Here is a 25,444-nt window from a genome sequence, read left to right as displayed (position 1 = left end):
GTTATAATTCCAACGACAATGGATCACAACAGGTATTGGATGTGGTGAGATAACCAAGCCATTCGTTGGTAGTATTATGATTCCCACGACAATGGATCACAACAGATATTGGATGTGGTGAGATAACCAAGCCATTCGTTGGTAGTGTTATAATATCCACGACAATGGATCACAACAGGTATTGGATGTGGTGAGAGAACTTAAGACATTCGTTGGTAGTGTTATAATTCCCACGACAATGGATCACAACAGGTTTTTGATGTGGTGAGAGAACCAAGACGTTCGTTGGTAGTGTTATAATTCCCACGACAATGGATCACAACATGTATTGGATGTGGTGAGAGAACCAAGGCATTCGTTGGTAATGTTATAATTCCAATGACAATGAATCACAACAGGTGTTGGATGTGGTGAGAGAACCAAGGCATTCGTTGGTAGTGTTATAATTCCCACGACAATGGATCACAACAGGTTTTGGATGTGGTGAGAGAACCAAGACGTTCGTTGGTAGTGTTATAATTCCCACGACAATGGATCACAACAGGTATTGGATGTGGTGAGAGAACCAAGGCATTCGTTGGTAATGTTATAATTCCAATGACAATGAATCACAACAGGTGTTGGATGTGGTGAGAGAACCAAGGCATTGATTGGTAGTGTTATAATTCCCACGACAATGGATCACAACAGGTATTGTTTTTATGTCTGGCAGTCATTGCATTATTTTCAAGATTTCTTTTTGTTTTTCAAAATCTTTCGACAGTGATCTGTCAATAATATCCAACTCACACTCTGCAACTTATACCACTCTTCTGCAGTTCAACACTCTTAATCTTCATATATCTCTAGAGTTCTTGGACTCGCATTGTTGACTACTCTTGGGTGCAAGCCATGGGTCATTTTAACTCTTAGATATTTTCTTATTCTTTCTCTTTTGGAACTTCTTGATTAATACGTTGGAAAGCAATTCTTAAAAATTCAATACGGTAGAAAATTTGTAACCCGGTCTTGAGTTTTTAAAGATCAGAATATCCGAATTTACACCTTAGTTTGTCCATTTAATAATGTGAGTTCACATACTGTGGATACTTTCCATTTCTATGTAGCAACATTCCAACAGTTTTGTTTTGGTGGGGTTCGTGTTGCTCAGTCTTTGGTTTTCTATGTTATGTTTTGTGAACTGTTTTTCTATTTTAGCCATGGCGTTATCACTTTATTTTCGAGTTATGAGTTTGAATGTCCCTTTGGTTTCCCTCGCTTCTCTTTCATTTACTTTCGTGGATACCAATTTTTAAAAGGGGAATGAGGACAACTTATGTATTGCAAAAGTCTGCATACAAGCCTTTCGAAAAATTTGATTCATTGAACATTTAATTTCGTGGTTGACCTATACTTACCAAATCCACTAAAATTGGTATCCCACGAATAATAATGAATCCACAGTAATTGATAACTGATGGTCTATACTGCTGTAGTTTTTTCCGTCTGTAGTTATGTCAAAGCATTCGGAGTCGAAAACAAATAAGGAAACCATTTTCTAATGGAGAAGAGACTATACAGTAACAGTTAGGTATAGTTTTTTATATGCGGTATCCGGTTACAAATGGTTAATACTGTTGAATGTTAGTATAGCAGACACATTTTGATAATAAAATGGTGACTTGACTTTGTTTTTCGTATTTTTGGTTGACATAATCACAGGATTGAGCAAAGTCTTTAAATCCTAATACACTCCTTATATTCTTCGTTTAACCATTTACCAATTCTTCCTACTTTTCTGCATACTGTTCTGTCGTGTACTTACAAGCACCGAGGAGAGTAATTTCTTCGGGTATACGTGTATTGTCCAAACTGAATTTTGCTTCTCATACAGACCGTTTTTGGTGCAAAATACAATGGTTAAATGTAAAATATCAAAAATACCAAACTCCAAGGAAAATTCAAAACGGAAAGTCTCTTATCAAATGCAAAAATCAAAAGCTTAAACACAACAAACAAATGGAAAACAACTGTCATATTCCTGATTTGGTACAGACATTTCCTTATGTAGAAAATGGTGAATTAAACCTGGTTTTATAGCTAGTAAACGAAAGCAAAGAGTGGCCTTCTGAGGTGTGTGAGTTTGCCTTGACAAAAAGCAACCTCTTTTCTGTACAAATATTGCCCTTTTAGTGTGTAGCTTGAGTCTGTTGTACTTCAGGATCATCTTCGGAGCCTTTTTTTAGGCTATATGGTATGGGTTTTTTCTTATTGTTCAAGGCCATACGGTTGCCTATAATTCCTTACATCCACTTCATTTAAACTTGGGTGGATAGTTGTCTCATTGGCAATCATACCACCTCTCCTTATTTTCATATTCAACGTATAAATCTGTCATCCATGCTGCAAAAATTCAGTAAATACAAAAAATACGAACAGCCTTGAAACATTTTTTTCTTCTTCATATAAACAGTACCCATATTATCCAACGATTATTCTAGTTAGGTACCCAATCATGCAAATTGTCTGCAAAATATGTGGATAACTGACGTCTACGTCCTCGGAATGTTTTTGTATTACTACCTTGAACATCATATATGAACGTCTGGTCTAGGCCTGAAACCCTATATAAAAATGCACCTATATTTTAGATTACTGGTCTACAGTGTACATTATCCGTGGTATCTTCATTAAATATCTGTACACCTAAATAACTAATTGGTCTGAAGTAAGAGAATCCGGTTCCAGAATGACATCTGCAGAACCGTGTATTGATAATCAATTGTTTCCAATTTCTGAGTATCCGACACTAGGTTTGAACATGAAATTAGTCAGAGATATCATATATATTATCAAGTATTTAGATTCTTCATATAATATGTAGTAGTGCTATCGGTGTCTTGTAGATCATCATTAAATAATTGTGTAGCCAAATGGAGAGCTCTCTGATATAACAGGTCGTGAAGAAAAAACGGACCGTTTTTCTATCCTTAATATTGAATTGCACTGAAGATTTTACTTCAGTGGTAATAAAAGGTCCTTCAAGTGTCGTTTCAATTATGGGCTAATGCCCATTATGGTAGCAGATTTAATTTTCAGAAATAAATCATCAATATAATATTTCTTTTGATTCGTTGTTCTCAAATCATTATTCTTCTTCTATTTTTTTCTGTGCTCTCCGTAGATTTACTCTTGCCAACTTTGAATTTGGTGTAGTGTCTCCTTTGACTGTTTAACATAATCGGTCGATCTTTAGAACTAAAACTAACATTAAATCAATTATCTCTTCCTTAAAATATGTTTAGAATCTGTGACAATGCTCCTTCCATTTCCTGTATGTCTTCTTTTTCTTCACTTTGTTTTCCATTTTGTTTGATTCTGACGGCTGTGGATTCTCATTATATACAGCTATAATAACAGCCTTTGAAACCTTAGTTTCTGCTGGTTCTTCAAATGTTACGCTAGAGATTTTTACATCGATTAATCTTGATGATTACTATTGTGAATTTTAAGAAAATTATTTTCACAACTGCAATTATGGACATCTATTTATGTACCAAGTCAGGGATATAACAGTTGCTATCCATTCGTTGATGTGTTTGAGCTTTTAATTTTTCCATTTGATAAGTGACTTTCCGTTTTGAATTTTCCTTGGAGTTCGGTATTTTTGTTATTTTACTTTTTTCAGTTCAACCCCAGTGTATGACGTTGAATACCATTTTGATTATATGTATATATGTAAACTTATGCGTGCGATATTTTTTTTTTCTTTTTATATTCATCTGGCCAATATATAGTTGTTTAATGAAATCCTATTTAAGGAAGGCTGGGTATATATTCAAAGTGGTTAAAAAGACTAACAAGTGGCGTATAACACCATATAATTATGTATAATTTATTAAAAAAACTATCATCAAAATTGGTATTTAGTCCAAAGCTGACATCGGTTAGACCCAATTTCTTAATACTATCGAGGTCGTGTGACCAACATATTTTGGCATATTTCTGACTTTTCTGAGGCGAGTCTGTGTGCTTCGAATAGTCGTATCAACACAAATCAAAGCATCCTGCGCGTTACAAATGATAACTGCGTATATTTGTCTTGAAGTTCTAATGTAAAAATTATTTAGATTCAACGAACTGAATTAGAATAAATATGAAACCTTCAAACCCGAGCTTGTCACCTGTCTCGCCAATTTTTTCAACAAATAATAAACTGGTTTGTGTCCAGTTTGTGCCATTTATTAAGCTCAAATACTCAAATGTGCCACTTCCCTCTGCAATAGTAATTTACGAGTTACGTTCCTTTGTTGGCATTAGTTCTTAAAAGAACATTTTTACTATTATTATTTTAGCACCATATGAAATAAAAAAAAACTTAATGCATATGTTATTATTGACAAGTAATCGTAATAAAATCATTGATTTTTTTTTAAATATAATGTGATATTTTTGTATATTACAAATCTATATAAACATTTAGTTAAATAGTTCCAGGAAATAGTGTGATGCATTAACTTTAATATTTTGGTATAAATATTATATTCCCACTTTTGTCACCAAATAACACTGAAACAGAAATGAAATTAACTGCATAAAGCCCAGGGCTAGCCAAAATTAGCATGAATACTGAATCTAAACAAGTGTAAACATGTCAGATCTAATGTTGAATTCCCTTGTTGTATGTTTTTAGTATATTAAAAGAAATAGTAATCAAAGGTATCTCCATATAAATTATTCATAATTTTTAATAAATTGAAATTTGATTTCATTCTGTTTGTTAATTAATTAAACTAATTAACTTTTATCTTCTGCAGAAGTTCTAATGTACTGAAATAAGAAACATTAACAAATGGATGATAATTAAAATGATAATTAACTTGTGAATTATTATAAATTCAATATCATCTCCTTTTCCTAAAAGTAACTTAATAGAATAGAAAGGAAATGGGGTATCCATCCAAGAGACAAAATCAGTACATGCACAGCAAAAACACAAAAAGCAAAGAAACAGCGCTTTTATTGCTGTTCTTTATCTCAAAGTAACAGTAAGGCCTTCAACACTGAGCAAAAACTCACCTGACTGTAAGTTTTAGACGGCACTTAGCACAGGTTGGAACGGAATTCTTTGCAAACTGACGATGACACCACAACTGTGAATTGGAGAACAAAGCCATGGAGTAATATCAATAAAATAAATCTGATAAAGAAATCAACATCTGTTGCCATGATTTAGCGCGACAATCATACTGAACGAGCAAAAACAAAACAAACATTAAGACAACCACGGGGCACATCGAGATATATATTAGATAACTTGGCAGGAAATAACGTATGTACAGGACAAACAATTCGGATAGACTTTGTAAGATGTAACACCACCAACTTTTAGAACTTGACAATGATTATTATTTAATTGGAACCTTTTTACTAGTAATAGCTTCCTTGGTCCTCGATGCTCTTCGACTTCGTACTTTATTTGGCCTTTTTAGCCTTTTTTATTGGAAACGCGCGTCTGGCGTACACAATTTCAATCCTGGTATCTATGATGATTTTATTGTAGTCAACTATCCTCTAATAAGGAAACAACGATACGCCTAACTGAAATGGGGATAATGGTAATTTTATTTTCGAATTTATAGAGGTGCTGCAACTGTGTAAATATACGTTTATCTTTTCGTTTGCCAAATATTTAAAAAATATTTTTCAAAACTGGAAGCATGTCCTTTAGTAATATTTTAATATATAAATTCTTAACTTGAAATGGCATGTACTGTACAGTTAGAACACACTAGATACATTTATTCTTCGAATGGCTTCCTTCGCCAATTATAATGGCAAAAAACGAATGCTATTATGTGAGATCATGTAATTACTAGACTTTTTTAAACGATAATAACTTACTTACCCCAAATTTACATGAAATAGAGGCAACAGATATCAAAGGGTTGTTCAAACTCATATGTCGAAAACGAACTGACAATGCCATGGCAAAAAAAAGAAAAACGACCACAATACAAGCAACAGTATACAAAACACAACATGAAAAACAAAAGACTGAGCAACACGAGCCCAAACAAAACCCGGGGTGATCTCAGGTGCTCCGGAAGGGTTAGCAGATCCTGGTCCACATGAGGCATCCGTCTTGTTGCTCATGAAAGTACAATCCTTTTTATAAGTCTTATTCGGTAGGTAACATTCGAGGAAAAGAGGGCCCGATTGTGGCTACGACAATTGGAACATATCTCTCGTCATCTGTAAAACAGATATTTTATAAAGGTCAACCAACACTTGATTGCGTCCGTAAAATTTTCGAAGGGGGTGACTTCATTTTCACAACTTGAATTTCTTGGTGTTATAGCTTCCTTGTAAGCAGCAACTCTCTATCTATGAAATTATGATGGGAAATGCATCAAGAGGGAGATATATACTCTATATGCAGGCGCTGCTGGAATATTGCTAAAGAGAAATGGAGAAAAAAATTCACAATCGGGAACCTAAAGTTATCTCTTTTGTCGTACAGTTTTGTTCTCAACCGACTCTCATTGCCAATTTCTAAAAGTTGGTGGTGTTACATCTTACAAAGTCTATCCGAATTGTTTGTCCTGTACATACGTTATTTCCTGCCAAGCTATCTAATATATATCTCGATGTGCCCCGTGGTTGTCTAAATGTTTTTTTTGCTTTTGCTCTTTCAGTATGATGTTGCTGGTATTAGCCTGCCCATAACACATTTTTCTTTTTTTATAATAGCAATTTTTACAAAGTTATAAAAAAGTACAGCCTATAACCCTAGGAAACATTTCGTGACAGGGTTTCCATGGAAAACGTTTCAAACGTTTGTAGTGCTGATCAATTAGTCTATAAAAATTCTAGCCCCATATTACTGCTTCTAGTACTAAAATCATCAGTTATGGATGCTGGTTTTTCAGACAAATTTTAAAACTGTGAAAATTTCAACAAATTGATGGTATTCTGTCAGTTTCCCTGATAACCTTTCATTTAGATGATTCCAACTGAAAGTTTTCAGGAAATATTATTCATGACTACTTTAAGTTTATTAAACACATTTTTTGTTTCTGTTTCTTTTAAGTATTACGGACCCTATCGTACTTTGGTTGACCATTATGGAGTATATATGTCATAGATGACCAGAGACATGTTGATTTGCTGAACCTCCCATAGCACATGAGATCATCCTAATGTTTTGGTTGGATTCATTTGCTCAGTCGTTAGTTTTCTATGTAGTGTTTTGGTGATTCAATTTGGTTTGTGTTTGTGTTGTCTTCCGTTTTGTTGTAATGGCATTGTTAGTTTTACTTTGATTCATGAGTTTTAAATGTTCCCTTGATATTTTCCGCCTCCTTTTGTAATTGAAGTAACCACAATCATACCTTCTTTTCCTAAATTGCGACATTTCCAAATGAGACTTATAACCGAATTTGTATTTACCATGAGCAACACAACGGGTACCACATTTGGAGCAGATGATCAACTTACTCTTCCAGAAAACTTGAGATCATTACCCCCTGTTTGGTTGGTGGAGTACCTGTTGCTCAGTCTTCAGTTGTTTATGTATTGTACTGCAGACTTTGTTGTCTTTTAATCATTATCCGTTTTTACGCCTTGTTGGTTTTTCTCCAATTTATGATTCTCTATTGTCTCTTTTGTATCGTTTTTGCCTAAAATGATAAATGTATCCAAGGTTAACGATTAAATCATTCCTTAACCTAGAGAAGGTTGGATGTAATGAATATTGAGCGGTATTTATGAATGAGACAAACATTTTGAATTGTTAAAACTTATATTCTAATGTCCCAAAAGATGAGTTTGTATTCTTCTTTTGTGTGATTCAAAGGTATTATATATTTTTTTAAATCAATTCTGTTCCATGAAGAGTATTTTGGATCCGCCACATTGAAGGAGCACATAATAATTTCCCTAGGAAACAATACACGATGGAGTTTCTGGGGGAAACGTTAAACAATGTAATCCTTTATTAGTCATACAGCTATTTACTATTTTATGCTAATCTGCTATTGATGCTGCTTTCTTCAGAAAAAATAGAGACACTAAAAATTCCTGAAAGCACTTCATGTATTATGTTCTGTCAATTTTTTTTTCATTAAATCACGTGTGTAACTGTTTATGTTTTCACTTTCAAATTGCTTGCATTTGTGTGTGTCTCTGGTATCTGGTTTCTCCTAAAATCATATTGTATCCAAGTCACAAATTAACAGCAGTGGTCGTGAAGATCACATTAAAAATAGTTGTATTCATACAAAGTACAACCTGTGTTTGAAATAAAGTATACATACGAGTCCCAGATGCTTACCGTCTTTTCATTCAATGGTTTAAACGTTGTAATTGTTGTGGTAGAAGTCTTGGCAATTCATAGTGCATAGCTCTGGATACATCACCGATTGAGAATATCTGGGACATAATTGGTATGCGAGAGAGTACCGCTAGTTCAGATTATCGATAATTGGCTATACCATACATCACCTAAACCAATAACAAACACTTCATTCTTTATAAAATACAACCAATTACACTTATTTAAAGTCTAATTCGCCATATAAGTAGTTATAACAGTTTTTCAATATACAGGTTGAAGTATTTAGCAATTTAAACCAATATTTGAAAATCTTGCATTTTTTTGTAAAAATAAGAGGCAATCTCCCTAGTTCTTGATATATCATAACATTGTTAGTAGATAATTTAACACCAAGTATATTCTTACAATAGTTCATGTGAACTCTCTCTATGGCCGGGGCTTTGTGTGCACCCCATATTTCACTTGCATAGCTCAATAAAGAATTGATACAAGTATCAAAATGAAAAAGTGATAACAAAGTGACATAGTTTAAATACATACTTTTGATATTTCTTCTTAAAGCAAACATTGCTTTTCTACCTTGTTCCGACAGTTTCAGTTGTAACATATTATATTTACCATTTAAATTTAAAAGTACACCAAGGTAGGTAAAATTATCAACAACTTCAATTTCTTTATTATCATAATACCACTTCTCATCAACATGAACTCTACCACCATTTCTAAATACTACAATTTTAGTTTAATTAATGTTAGCACTCAATGACCACTTTGATGTATATTCATATAATGTATGAAGCATATTTCGTAGCCCAGCCCCTAAACAGGTTCAAATTACTAAGTAACAAATCAAAATATGTTGATCAAAAGTTATGGATAAGAAATGTAAATAGAAACCGTTAATAATTTATAGTTATTGACTGGGTATGAGTGGAATAATAAGTGTATTGTCCCCCGAGGTGCAACTATTGCCCTGAGGCGTAGCCGAGGGAAATAGTTTTATCCGAGGGGACAATAAACTTACTATTCCACGAATATCCAGTCAGTAAGTGTTTTATTATACCGAAAGAGACAACAGACACAAACTTATACCAAGGACTGAACGACACAGCTGACCAAAAATCATTTTTACATTTGTAAGAGACAACGGACACATAGTGATGACAATTATCAGATTGTAAATATGCATTCCAATAACAAGCAGCTAGGCAATTTTAAGTTTAAAGCTTCATTTTTTTTTCAAAACAACAGAATAAATTTAACGACTCGGGAATCGACGTTAATAATCGAGATGAATTCCGATAGTCCCGAATAAATTGTTAAAAACCCGTTAGCCAATCCCGTAGCTGCAGTCGAAATTCCGCCGCGAAATATAATGACCCTTGCGGAAACTATTTACCGGTCAAATTGTTTGCAATTTGAAAAATGGTGAAAATACTGTGTACTTATTTTATATAGAAAATGATAACTGAGGTATACAATATATAAAATAAATAGTTAAACACACTTGAAGTCCAAAATGTCAGAATTGTAAATTCTAAGTCAAAGTCCAAAATAATATGAGAAGCGACTTTTAGCTTGGTCACACTATCATGTATGTGTAACATAGGAACAGTCAACAATAATATTACAGTTATACACATTCCATACAATAGGTCATACAGTCTTACAGATTTATTTGATACGGTCCATTTATTATGATATATTTTAGATTTCATGTGGAAAAATCTGTAGTTGTCAACAGTAAAAGAAGTCAAGGTAAAGTGTTAATCTTTTTCTTCACAAATACTTCAAAATGACAATTAAACAGTATCCAGTTGAAGCTGTCTTTGACAAATTTTATACTAACTTCATTACAACAAGTATAAGCTACATTTTCTGAAAGAGAGCAAAGAACTGTTTGTATTGTAGTAAATATTCATTTGAAATTTGTTTTCAAATACGCTATTGGAGATTACTATGCCAATATAATACAATAATTTTGTATTTAATAAATTAGTGCCTTCGATAATAAAAAGTCGATACCGAATACAGTATCATTATGCCGATATTCAAACAGACTCATTTCATGGGTATTACAACAAATATGTCAGAAAAACATGACGGAGTTTTTTTGTTTCAGTGTGTTCTGGATAAATATGCAAAAAGTCAGTTTTATACAATGTTCCCTCATAAGCCTGGAATTCTAGTGGCTAGTCACATATATTAGCATTATGAAAAGTGTTTTTCTTCAAATTTATCATTCAAACCTTGGAAGTAAAATTAAATATAATATTTCCATGTTAAAACGATACCATATTAATTCTGTCTTTCTTTTAAAATAACATTGAATAATTGTTTATTTTCCGTAAAAAGCTATACCACCTTCTGTTCTTGAACCAATATTTGTGTTACGCAATATTTACGTTTGTACCATTGACACCCTACTAGTAGTATGACCTACAACCAGTTGTAGAATGTTTATCCATGTTTCATCATGTTTGGCTAAAGAAATTCTGGCCTATATTTAGAAATTTACTATCCTAATATGACCCAAAACCATATTAAATAAATCTTTTTTTTTCAGACTTTTTGCTGATGCGTTTCGCATCCAGTCCAACAAAATTCTCAAGATTTTTCATTTTTTTCTAAACAAAAACATAAGAATGATGTTAACCTTTTCCAACTGATTTGATCTTATGTTGGGTTGTAACATCACTGTCCCAAGTTAAGGGAGGAGTGGGTGTCCGAAAACCTTCTGCATGTGTCTGTTCCAAGTCAGGAGCCTGTAATTCAGTGATTGTTGATTGTTGGTGAATAACGTTTTGTCGTTTGAATTGTTTTACATTTGTCGTAGGAGATAACAGCTTGCTATTCGGAATAGATTTTGCTTGTTGCTATAGGTTGCACGGTGACATATAGTTGCTAACGTCTACGTTATTCTGTCTTTATTGGAAAGATCATACCACATCTTTTTTATTTCAAAAATATTCCAATAACCTCTCAACAATTTTCAATCTCCTTTTCTTTTCTAAACTATTATAATTTTTTTTAATATGCATTGTTAGCAATGATAAATCTAGAAAACTTTCTTGCAAACTGACGTTTTCTTCTTTCTTCAAACGAAGATGATATTAAAAGAGAGGCGAAAGATACCGAAGGGACATTCAAACTTCTAAGTCGAAAATAAACTGACAACGCAATGGCTAAAATAAGTTTTGTAAATGGCGGTTTACATTATGTTTTTATATATATATAAATAAGGAGATGTAGTATGATTTCCAATGAAAAAAACTATACGTATTCAAAAAACATAAGACACAGGTAATCGTACTTGATCACTGAGCAAAACCCATACCGTATAGTAAGCTTTATGATTATAACAAAGTTACTAACAACCTGATCCAAGCTAATAACATTTAACTAATTTGGCCAAGGACAAAAAACGACATCCGTTGGACTACATGCTCCTGATTTTGGAACAGTTGGAACAGACACAAAAAGAACATGACAGAGCTATATATTTAAGAATTGACTGCTTCCTTTTGTAATTTTATTTGGGTGTAAAATCGTTGATCGAAGCACATTGTGTATGAAGCGCGAAATAGATAAAAAAAAAATGTAGAACAAAAGAAAAGTTAGGGAGGTTGCCCGTATTCAACACAACAACGAAAGAGAATAGAAATGGACTAAAATAAAATATATGTTGAATGTTGCATTTTTAAAAGGTCAGTCACAGCTTTTGAATACTATGATGGTGTAATACAATAAATGTAGCCTTTTCATATCGGCCAATCATTGTAACACAGTAAATATCTACTGTGTTGTGAACCATTTAATCCATTAATATTATTAGAATGTATTAGTATATTATATACTAATATATGTATGGTAACACGTATGTAATATAGTGTTACATTATATTGTTTCTTATGTCAATAATGTTAAAATCAAATCATTGCAAAAACAAGATTCATAACAACAAAACAAACCTTACTCTGTGTCAAGTACCTTAGATCACTCGGTCAACTAGGTGATATAAAAACATTCAAAAAACCTTACTCTGTGTCAAATACCTTTGCCAGGTACTATAAAGACATTTAAAAATAACTTCGTTATACTGGTCTTAATCTAATGTTTATTTTTATAATGTTTGATTAAATTGTGTTTTTTTTCTCTCGCTTGACCCATATGGCTATTGGCGTATGACATTTTGCATTAGTTTTTATTGACGAAATGAAAAAAAAATATGATTTAAATAAATTTTTTTTACCCGAATGCAAAGCGCCGATGGATATGGGTGCAATATGCAAATAACTTTATAAACATTACCACCAAAGAAATATTCATGATGTAGTTTTGAGACTATTGTAGTTATAATCTTATTATTGCTAGTCAGGAAATAACAAACAATCAATTCATTTATAACTTCATGAACAAAAAGACACATGTTGTATACGTCAATGAGACAGTAACCAAGAGACAAAAATAAATTAGGTAAATATAAAATAAAACATAATGTCAAAAATTAGAACGAGGATGAAATAAAACAATTTCGAATCACCTGTTACTAAAATTTTGATGGATAGAGATTCTGATAAGTGGAACATACAAATACAGAGTTGCTAATACAATACATTTAATCAAACATTAGAATTAGTATTTTTATAATGGTAAAGACCTCTTCGATTGACATCTCAACAGCAGCAAAAAGAGATAGCACAACAAAAAACAATAGCTATAGTACAGCCTATCCTTGTAGCTGAACATTACACACCGCAGTAACACTGTACAACAAGAAACAATACTTAGACACCAGAGTAATAGTGCAGCCTATCCTTGTCGCTGAATATTACACACCGCAGTAACACTGTACAACAAGAAATAATACTTAGACATCGAGTAATAGTACAGCCTATCCTTGTAGCTGAACATTACACACCGCAGTAACACTCGACAACAAGAAACAATACTTAGACACCAGAGTAATAGTATAGCCTATCCTTGTAGCTGAACATTACACACCGCAGTAACACTAGACAACAAGAAAAAATACTTAGACATCAGAGTAATAGTATAGCCTATCCTTGTAACTGAATATTACACACTGCAGTAACACTGGACAACAAGAAACAATACTTAGACATCAGAGTAATAGTACAGCCTATCCTTGTAGCTGAACATTACACACCGCAGTATCACTCGACCACAGGAAACAATACTTAGACACCAGAGTAATAGTATAGCCTATCCTTGTAGCTGAACATTACACACCGCAGTAACACTGGACAACATGAAACAATACTTCGACATCAGAGTAATTGTACAGCCTATCCTTGTCGCTGAACATTTCACACCACAGTAACACTCGACAACAAGAAACAATATTTAGACATCAGATTAATAGTACAGCCTATCCTTGTCGCTGAACATTTCACACCACAGTAACACTCGACAACAAGAAACGATATTTAGACATCAGAGTAATAGTACAGCCTATCCTTGTCGCTGAACATTACACACCGCAGTAACACTAGACAACAAGAAAAAATACTTAGACATCAGAGTAATAGTACAGCCTATCCTTGTCGCTGAACATTTCACACCACAGTAACACTGGACAACAAGAAACAATACTTAGACATCAGATTAATAGTACAGCCTATCCTTGTAGCTGAACATTTCACACCGCAGTAACACTCGACAACAAGAAACAATACTTAGACATCAGAGTAATAGTACAGCCTATCTTTGTCGCTGAACATTACACACCGCAGTAACACTGGACAACATGAAACAATACTTAGACATCAGAGTAATAGTACAGCCTATCCTTGTCGCTGAACATTTCACTCCGCAGTAACACTGGACAATAAGAAACAATACTTAGACATCAGAGTAATAGTACAGCTTATCCTTGTCGCTGAACATTTCACACCGCAGTAACACTCGACAACAAGAAACAATACTTAGACACCAAAGTAATAGTACAGCCTATCCTTGTCGCTGAACATTTCACACCGCAGTATCACTCGACAACAGGAAACAAAACATAGACATCAGAGTAATAGTACAGCCTATCCTTGTCGCTGAACATTACACACCACAGTAACACTGGACAACAAGAAACAATACTTAGACATCAGAGTAATAGTACAGCCTATCCTTGTCGCTGAACATTACACACCGCAGTAATACTGGACAACAAGAAACAATACTTAGACATCAGAGTAATAGTACAGCCATATAGTATCCTTGTCGCTGAACATTACACACCGCAGTAACACTGGGCACAGGATATTTTAGCCAAAAAAATTTAAACAGTTAGGGGACATTTTAGACGTTTTATATTTGCTGTTTTTTTATCTTCGATAGTCTAATTTAGCGACATCTCACATGGTTGAGTAATACTGACCATGACGATGACCGAAATGAGATCGGTATCTAACATGTTCAGCAGAGTACTGAATTCTTATGCAATGTGTCAGAAATTTTCATGGATAGAATAATAATGCCCGAAATTCTCCACACAGCTCTAGTCTATTCATGTTCATCAAAATGGGAAAATCTGAAGAGTTTTATATTAAATGCATGTCTGCTGTTTTAAATTGTGCTCTAATAGAGACGACATGATTAAACCAAAAACAGTACATGTGGATTATTCGGAGAAAGTGATGAAAATTATATCTAATATGAAAATAAGATGATGTGGTATGACTGGCAATGAGACAACTTTCCATCAGAGATCAAACGACATAGAAGTTAACAACTATAGGTCACCGTACGGCTTCAACAATGAGCAAAACCCATACCCCATAGTAAGCTATAACAGACCCCGAAATAACAAATATAAAATCAATTCAATCGACAAAACTAACGGACTGATTTATGATTTTTCCCAAGAATTACTGTAAAGTGCTGTATATTTCATCTATTATATCTTGAGCATGATAGAGAAAGATTCAAAGAGTTAGGTTAAGTGCTTAATACAAAGAAGGCGAATCAGAAGAAGGCACATGTTTGAAAGGCTTCTTTGGTATAGCACTTCTGGGTCATAAAGATGTGTCTGATTGTTTTGTAGAAGAGTTCTTGTCCGTTGTTTCTGAAGATAAAAGATGTGCCGAACACGCAGATTATTTGACTATGTTACTGAAGACTCTATGGATGTACTTATGCTATAGACAGAAGCTCCATCTACAAATGTAAAACAAATAATTATCCAGAATCGTTCCATGCCCAGTTGTCACCACATTTCCCCCAAACTGTCACATTCCGCAAATTTAAAATCCCCGGAAAAAAAACAGCGGGGCGACAGAAGACGATTGACCTCGAAATTTTCAGCTACTTTGTGCACAATTTTTTAGGATAACACAAAATCTTGTCTTTGTTTTGGTATTGGTTGGCATAAAAGAAATAAAGCGGCATACATAAGAAAAAAACATGTTGTATGCGTTAACCTCATCAAATCGATAGAAATGGTTTAAATGAAAGAAAACAAATCTTAACTTGTTTATTTCTTTTATCTTCTCTCTACACTGTAAATAAAAGTGTTAAGAATATGAACACTTTTTGAACGCCCTTTTGTAACACTTCTGGAACGCGTAACAGTGTTCTAAATATTAACATTAGTGTTCCAATTTTTAACATCATGTGTGCATCTTTCGAACACTATATGTGTAATTCTGGAACGGATAGTGTGTACTCCTTGAACGCCTAGTGTTTGATTCTGGAACATGTCCGAATTTATATAATAGTGCACATTTTTACATGTTCCATTCTTTGGTTAACAAATAAGAAAATAGGATCATATAAATGTATTCTCACAAAGAACCTCCTAATTTCTTTGAACCAAATTATGGCATAACACCACGTTACAAACGAATTGTTCTGTGTTCAAACAAAATGTTCTGTCAAAGAAAGAATTTGTTGATTACATTTAAAAATTAAATTTTTAAATTCGTAATGTGTTATAAATATAGATATACATACCTATCAAATCAAGTTTTGTTGCTAATTTTCTTCAGTGACGCTTCTTCAATTCATTACAAGCGCGCTCAAAAAACAAACATTGCCAAGAATCTGTCCGGTTTAAGGGAGATAACCCAATTTGAAAACAATTATTTGTATCGACAAGGACGATAACCCGTCCTCGCTCCATATGGGGTCACTTGCCAATTTGACATATGCGATAAGACGCACAATTAGGGGTTAAACACCCGCTGGTCTGTAAAGATAACTTCAGTGAAAACCATTACCAGATGTAATCGATAAAATAATTTTGAATAATGTTTTCTGTATTTTAGTGTAGTTTGTAAAATTAATTGAAGGCCGGAGTTCCTATTCGATCTTTGTTGAAAACTGGGACTACTGAATTAGTGTATTAGTCCCAGTTGAAACATTGAAACGGCATGAGATGTTTTACCCAAATTGGTAAATGAAAAATGCATATAAATAAAAATAGATATTCTTATTCAAAATGAATTGAGCATCAAACTGACTGAAATGTAATTGAAATTTTAGTTCAACTATTTCACATATAATTGGCCGAAAAGCCGTTGACTTACGGTTCTTTTTATATATATATATATAAAACGGGTACTTCGAGAATTCGGAAAGTCTGTCATTTTATTTAATTCTAAACATCCATTGACAGTTCATAATTATTGAATTTAACAGTATACATTGAGTGAGGAAAACAACACAATTCCTAGAGTTAAATGAACTGTTGTTGGTTAATGTCTGTCATATTTGTTTTTCGTAAACTGTTTTGTTATAAATTAGGTCGTAAGTTTTCTCAATTGAATAGTTTCATATTTTTCATGTTGGGGCCTTTTATAACCGACTATATGGTATGCATTTTTCTCACCGTTGAAGGCCGTACGGTTGCCTATAATTGATTACGTCCACTTCATTTGAACTTTGGTGGATAGTTGTCTTATTGGCAATCATACCACATCTCTTTATTTTTATATGTATGTTGGATGTGTACTGGTAGATAATTTATCTTCAGATCGGTACTTTAGATCTTTTGTCTTCTGTAGATAGTTTTTTTGTGCCCATCTGACAAAGAAGCATTTTCCTACTAATTTCAACAGTTTGGTCTTGTGTTGTGCTTTTATACCACTGCCCCAGGTTCAGTGGGATTAAGATAGATTTGAGCACTCACAAGCATGTTTAACCCCGCCGGTTTATACTTCTGTTTTAAGTCAGGAACACATTACTTGTGATTATGTGGTTGTCGTTTCTTGCTGTCTGAAATATTTATTTTCTTGTTGTTATTGTTTTAGCATAAACTAGTTCGTTGGTTTTTTTCCCGTTTTAATTTTTTCGACAATTAACATGAGATCTGTCAAAACATGTTAACCCCGCCGCATTTTTGCGCCTTTCCCAGGTCAGGAACCTCTAGCCTTTGTGTGTTTTTTTTTTAATTTTGCTTCATTTATATGTTTCGGAGTTTGGTGTGGCGTTCTTTTCGCCGAACTAGTATACATTATTGTGTAGGGGCCAGCTGAAGCCCGCCTGCGTGTGCGGGATATTCTCGCGCTGCGTTGAAGACCCAATTTGGTGGCTTTAGGCTGTTTTCTGCTCTTTGGTCGGGTTGTTGTCTCTTTTAACACATTTCCCGTTTCCATTCTCAATTCTATCCTACAAAGCTTACTATACGATATGGGTTTAGCTCATTGATAGAGGCCGTACAGATACTTATTGTTGCTTTCAACCACGTCCTTTGGTCTATGGTGACAAGTTGTCTCATTGCCAATTTTACCACATCGTCTTATTTTGTAAATTATTGTATTTATTTCTAAGTTAAACCAGAGCCATATATATATATAAATTGTTTTCAATTTAGACTTGTTTATATTTTTTCGTTTGGGCTTGTATTATATTTGCCTTCGGGTTTATATGATCCGTTCATCCTATTTTGACTCTTTCAAAATTTGATTGCGTTGGATAAAAACCGCAATTTTTATACGTGTGCATGCAAAACAAATTTCTTGGTAGAGGGGTCTAAATACAGCACAAACAACATTTTCCAAAAGACCAAAAAGTGAAAAAGTATATTTTAACAAAACGCATTTGACTAGCAGGTCGAACAACGGATGTTCTTAAACCCATATATATAATATATGTAGCTCTAGTTAAACCATAATTTATGAAGGAACGGGGGTTTTAAAGCTTTTCATACATTGTACAGTATGATAGCCAATTTATTCAGTTAAAGCTTACAGAACCCTGTATTATCTTGTGAATTTTGTGGGTGGAGGGTAGGTTATCTCGTGGATATTTACCTAATATCTCACATTATATAAACATCTACGACGCAAACAATAGAAGTAAAACAAGAAACAGAAAACACACAAGCTTCCAGCATCGTTTCAACCATATATCCACAGGTATATACCCTGAAGCTGACATGTTAATTGTCATACATGTACAAGTACCTGTTCAAAGCTAACAATCTTTACCGTTTTGTGAACAAATTATTGATTTTTTATTTAATATTGTTTCGATTCAATAAATTTTAATTGAGATGAAAAGCTAGTGATAAAAAATTGACAAAAGGAATTTAATAAAAAGTTGTTTTTTGTTGTTGTTTTTTTTTTTCATTTTATACACTTTTTTGTCATCAACAAGTTTCTTTTTGACGGCGAATGTACAATTTAAGTAATGAAAGAATTTCAAAACTATTTAACGGGTCTTGAAAGGTGCAAACCTTCCAATTTATTGTGCGCACATATTATTATTCGTGTATTTAGTTTCAAGAAATTAAATAACAGAAACTCGGTTTGATGTAAAATATATTATTAGATTTCATCTTGCCGTATCAAGTGGTCGAATTCGTGAAGTTTTCTAAATGTTTTTTTATGCACTCTTTAAAGTGCGACGAAATGGAATTGTTCTCCTATATGATTGTGTATTCAAATCGTGTTAAAATTGCCTCAAAAAATGATTATCTAGGGATTGTCAAGAAAACGAGCCAGTTGTCTGATTGACAATCATACAACATCTTCTTCTTTTTTTTTTTAAATAAATGTGAATAGAAACCATTTGATGCCATTGAAAAAAAATATGATTGTGTATTGATAAAACATTCAGATGAGCAAGCATTTATTTAAAATAATTAATGCGTTTTAGATTTTGATTGCATTCTTATGATATATTTATTAATTTTTAGTTAAAACCACGTGAAAACAGAAACAAAAAATAACTTAACTAATCATCTTCAACAAGGATTTGTATAGTGAGATATACAAATCCTTGTCTTAAATTATAAAAAAAAACGTTAATTATAATTATATATATATGGTGTTTTGCTATTCTGTCAACCCTAAATCAAGTTTATACAAAATGTCGTTTACACTATATTACATTACTCTGGGAATATATTATGTCTCAGCATGACTGTATAAACACGATTGTATAACAATTTGTTATCTGTTTACACACACGATGTGTCCTGTTGTCAAATAGAAATTGATAGAAAAAAAAAATCGCCTACTTTTAAATCAAATTTGGAGCAAGAAGAAAATATCCAATTTGAAAATAAACTACACCACGTTAAGCTTTAACTTTTCATCTTTTTCTTGGTCGCAGCAGCTAAGGTATATTATAAGTAAAAGTATTTTATTTATTTTTTCAAAGCTGACCACTCTTCCGAATAATGACATTTTCCTGTAAGAATAATGGCAAAAGTAAGCCATTTGACATCACTGTAAAAAATCCAAATTTGTTGCAAGAAGTTCAAACTTTATTTTAAAATAATCAATATCATAAAAAAGAAGACACATTAAGGATTCTGGAGATCGCAGCAGCTAAGAAAACCATTGAGAAGAAACTTGAATATCGTCTTGTAAAGATTTTTTTCCATATAACTTCTATATAACGATTTTATCCATGTAGGGTATCTGAATTCACGCATGCGCAATATTGACCGGACTGATTCTTGACAATGCTTCCGGTATATTAATACGTCACGTGCTATTATTTACGCAGACATGTTCGGAACACATGGCGTTCAGGTAAAATGATAAGTTGGAACGCATCATGTTCGAGACCAAAACGCTTTTACAATACCAACGATTTCGTTATCATTTACGTATTTACATTGGTTAAAAAATATTCCCAAATAACTTAAGTCTTGGAAAAAGATATATATTAAAAATCGATCATTTTCACGCTTATAAATACGCTACTGTGACATGTTTCAAAGTTCAATTTACGCAACTATAATTTGCAGCTAGCTAAAATACAGTAAACGTCAAATTATGATATTAACCATCCTTATTCATCGTCTTTTTTACTCTAAAGCTATGAAATATTATCCTCCCCCCTCTCCCCCCCCCCCCCATTACAGTATTAGAACACTAAAGTGTTCAAATTCAGAACATTGTTCTTGAACATGTACGTTAAAAGAGTGAACACAATGTATTATACATTTTAATGCTAGTGTTCTATGTGGAACACGAGTGTTACAATGTAATAACCGAACATATTGTGTTTAAAATTGGAACGCGTCCGTGGCGATGATACACAGTCTTTACACAAATATATTATATTGTCCGATGTTTGCCTTCAACCTATGTTTAGCTAGAGTTGTTTAAAAACAAACATTTTTATCATAACATGTATTACTTGCAGGTTTGACATATATTTACTTAGTTTCAAACGGTAGGAATAGCAAACATGTTAGAAGACTAATCTTATATACAAATTTTATAAACGTATTGATTCGGCTTTTCCATTTAAACCCACACATTTTGCTATTACCAGTAAAATCTTAAATCTATTTCAAATACAATAATATAAGCAACTGAAGGTTTTGTTTTATCATGATTCCTCTATTCTCTTCTTAGCTGGTATACTGTGTACCATGAAGGAAAAGGCAATTGTTTTTCGTTCAAAAACGCATTCTTAATACCTGTATCCTAAACTGAATACAGGGCATGTCAACGTATATGTTTTCCGCCTAACAGAAGTTCCCCTGGAAACTTTGTTATAAACATGACATGTTTCTATGACAACCTTCGTCAGTTTTCCATGTTCACCTCAAGAGAAAACATAATAGTTGTTTAAGTAAAACAACAAAACAGCAAGACAGAATGGCTAAATATGTCGTAAGTCAGCTTTGTTTAATGGAGTCTGACTTTTATTTTAGTATAATGCTTTTGGTTACAAGATGAAAATCAGCGTTTCATGACTTTGTCAGTATGCAAGAAGGTCACTCCCGGGTAGAATCTATTTTTAGTTTGTTTTATAGCACAGGATCTAAATGATTAGTCGTTAATCACGACACTTAAAACTTTTTATACAATATGTTTATTTTGAACAGGAATTTAATTAATCTTCGTTTGATCCGGTCAAAATGTAAGAAAGTGATAAAACAGAACGTACTGAATCATTATACAGGAAGTAAAGCTCAATTTACATTGTGCATGGTTTGATTTTTCGGAGTTTGCGTCCGTTTGACAGTAAGGCGTCACGGTTTAAATACACGCCTGCTTCAGATCCACTGTACTATGTTGAAAGAGCCCATCACTCTTAGTTCTTTAAAGATTGATTTGAACAAGTCTTTTTTAGGTAACCTGTTTCAAGGCAAAACATTTAGACCATACTGCAATTATGCCGCCATTTCTCTCTTGCAGTAAAAGTAATGTTTACCTAATTTATTAATGTGTGAGATAGGCCTTGCACTCACTAGCTTTAAATTCAGTTTGTTTGTAAGATGTTCGTATATAATCTACATATGCGACAAATAAGTTAGTAATATAGTACGTGATAAAAAGTAATTCCTATTTTCAATACCTGTATTTTCTATACAAATCTGTAAATTTATCCTTTCATTCTATACAAATACGTTATTTAGACTAAAAAAACTAATTTGAACTTATTTTCAATCCGATTTTCATGCAATTTTCATCATCAAACTCTTGGGAAATGATTGTAGCTTTCTATATAGAGTTTATAGTTTTGTTTAAGCTTAGTTTTTTAGAAATCATAAAGGAAAGATTTTTGTCCACAACCAAAAAATAAAAACAAACAAAAAACATTTTTTGGCCGTGAAACTACTTCATTGTCAGTGTGTTCAAATGCAATGATCAATTAGAGGCATGCGTTTTATATGAATTAACGCTGCAAAGTCATAATGACTTTGGTCCCTATGGCTTACCCAAATATTGAAATATTGAAGAATAATGTTGTAGTAAAGTGTTATGCGTTGGACAATCCAATTATGGAACTTTGTTTTTGAAAAAGAACCCAGATTTCATTTAAGGGATAAGAACTGAAAATTCAACCTTCCCCAAAACAGGATGGAAAGGAATGTATTGCCAAATATAAACAATGCAGGAAATAAATGTATACAGATGAGCAAGAAACGCAAAAGGTAAAAATGACTATTCCGTCTTTGTTTAATAATATTTTATTGCATTAATCAAGCAATAGGATTGGACACAAGTTATCACAACTTATATTAAGTCCTCTCCTTACATATACAATAAACATATATGATGACAGCAAACACATCCATAAATTAGCGTCAGTAAAAAATAAAGGAAGGAGTCACACATTGGCATGGCAACATAAAAGCAAATAGGGCAGAAAGAAAAAAGAAAGCTGCTGACTTAGAACGTTAAAATCTTTTTGATTGTTTAATGAAATAACGAACTTTATCAAAATTTTTAGAGTTAGTTTCGTAATTATATGCATCTTTTCCAAACAATAGCGTTTCAATATCAATGTGTATGTTCATATGTATAAGATCATTAATCAGAGATATTCTTTGGTTATAAAATAATTGGCATTCTAGAAAGTAATGGATAGCATCCTCAACAGGAGAAATTCGAACCGCTGGAGCATTTAGAATCATTCACTACATTTATCTTATTTAAATCTGCATTTAATGAACTGCACTGGTGCTTTAGTCTTGTATGCAGTATATTAAATTTTCTAGGCCCTTCACCATAATATGTTGGTGGTCTAAATGGTTCACCCTTTATTTTTCGTTTAAAATGTGGGATAGTTGGTGCGTTTCTTATAATTATTCCATATTCTGACAGTAGATGGTACGAATGACTTTTCAGTTATTCGTAGTCTACATCTAGGGGGTATATACTTATCATTATTTCTTAGGTTGTGTTCACTGAGATCAGATGTAACTGGAGGTAGACATTCGATTAAATATTGGGGACAAAATTTATGATGCATTTGATAGAAAATTATTAAATATAAGGATTCTAAACTTGAAAATTTTGTAAGCCCTGTAACTATCCTTGCAGCTTCCAGTTGTATTTTTTCTAGTTTATTAGATTCATATTCAAAACACCCATCCCATATTTCGCATCCATATTCCAATAGTAGTCTTATAAAAGTGACATAGATATTGGATAAGCTTTTTTTGGAAAGTGTAAATTTTAGTTCCCTTAGTACATTTACCTGTTTTAATGCAGACTTTGTAATATTATCTATATGGCTGGTCCAGTTTCCATCTGATGAAAGTGTGACACCTAAATGCTTAATTGTGACATTTAACAGTTTCAACGTTTTTACCATTTAATAAAATATTCATTACTTGTGGTTTAACATTTGCAATTACCAATGCGTTGGTTTTCATTGGATTAAAATCTACCAACCATTTTTTGGCCCATTCATTTAAACTAAAAAGGTCTTTATTAATATCATTTTCAATTGTTTGACAGTTGCTACCAGAATATGAGAGAGAGGTGTCGTCTGCAAATAAACGGGCTATGTTATGGAGATTATCTGTAATGTCATTAATATATAAAAGAAATAGTAGAGGACCCAATACAGAGCACTGCGGAACTCCTGCCTTGATTTCACCTGGAGTTGAAGTTTCATTGTTTATAAAAACAACTTGCTGTCTGTTGCTGATATAGTCCTTAATCCAGTCTAATAGTTTACCAGATATTCCATGCGAAAGTAGTTTTTGAATAAGGCCTTCATGCCAGACTCTATCAAAGGCGAAGCCTCAGGAAGCTCGCGCGTTATTGAGAAAGAGATACCATTTCTGTCATTAAAAACTCATCAATAGCAACATACTTTAGAGTCTAATTTGTTTATTTGTATGTTTAACTTATTTATTATGTTGATTTCGAATCTAATGGTCATTAGTTTAAGCATGGAAGTATAATATAATACTTCCATGGTTTAAGAGACAAATGTCCAAACCAGTTACTGTAAAATATGTTTAAACGGACTCCTAGATTCGGGATAAAAACGCAAACGACAAAAAATCCAAACTTTCAGAGATAGTTAAACAGCAGAAAGTCTCCATTTCAATGTTGTCGTTCTATTAACTATTTTGACTTCATCTACTTTTCTCCCAATTTGTATACTTAAATTTCGTTAATGAACACACGAAATAATTAATTTTCATAGATGGTGTAATATAAAAATTCGAAAAGGGTGTCTCGCCTGGGATTGCTGCTGCCGGTGTAAAAGTGTAATGTTAACGGTTAAAAGAAAATCCATTTATCTTTTGCCTTTAACCAGTTCCATTAATTTGTTTATATTAAAATATTTTGTTCTCCAAAATTCATGTGTACACTCGGTCGTTTTGACGTTAAATCCAATGCATACTTTGAATGATTGAGTATGTCCTAAACGTCCAGTTGCAAATATGACACATATGTAAGACGAGATCCAAAGTGGGTCGACCGAGAACAAACGTTAAAAACCTTAAATAGACACTTGGATAGGATCGTACGTTGGAAAGAGGTAAATAGTATGTTTGACAAGAATAAAGTCAAGCCCTGACCTATGTCACAAGAAAAACTATAATGTGTATAAAGGGGGCCTCGGTGGCCGAGCGGTCAAGAGAAAAAACAAAGTAGTCCAACTACTGTATCACTAGCCTGTCAACACTGAGGTTGTGAGATCGAATCCCGCACGTGGCAGGTGCGTTCCAGTCTTAATTGACTAGCATTTGTCAGTTCATGCCGAAGGTCGGTCGTTCTCCCCGGGCAATCCGGCTTCCTCCACCAATAAAAACTGACCGCCACGAAATAGCACAATAGTGCTGAAAGTGGCGTTTAACACCAATCAATCAATTAATCAATATTGCGTAAATCAATTCCTATCGCATGCATTTTTATAGGTTTCGGACAGATTTAATCTCCAATTCCGTCTGAT

This window comes from Mytilus californianus, unplaced genomic scaffold (assembly GCF_021869535.1).
Source record: "Mytilus californianus isolate M0D057914Y unplaced genomic scaffold, xbMytCali1.0.p SCAF_6, whole genome shotgun sequence".
Taxonomy (NCBI): domain Eukaryota; kingdom Metazoa; phylum Mollusca; class Bivalvia; order Mytilida; family Mytilidae; genus Mytilus; species Mytilus californianus.
Note: the sequence above shows the minus strand (reverse complement) of the source record.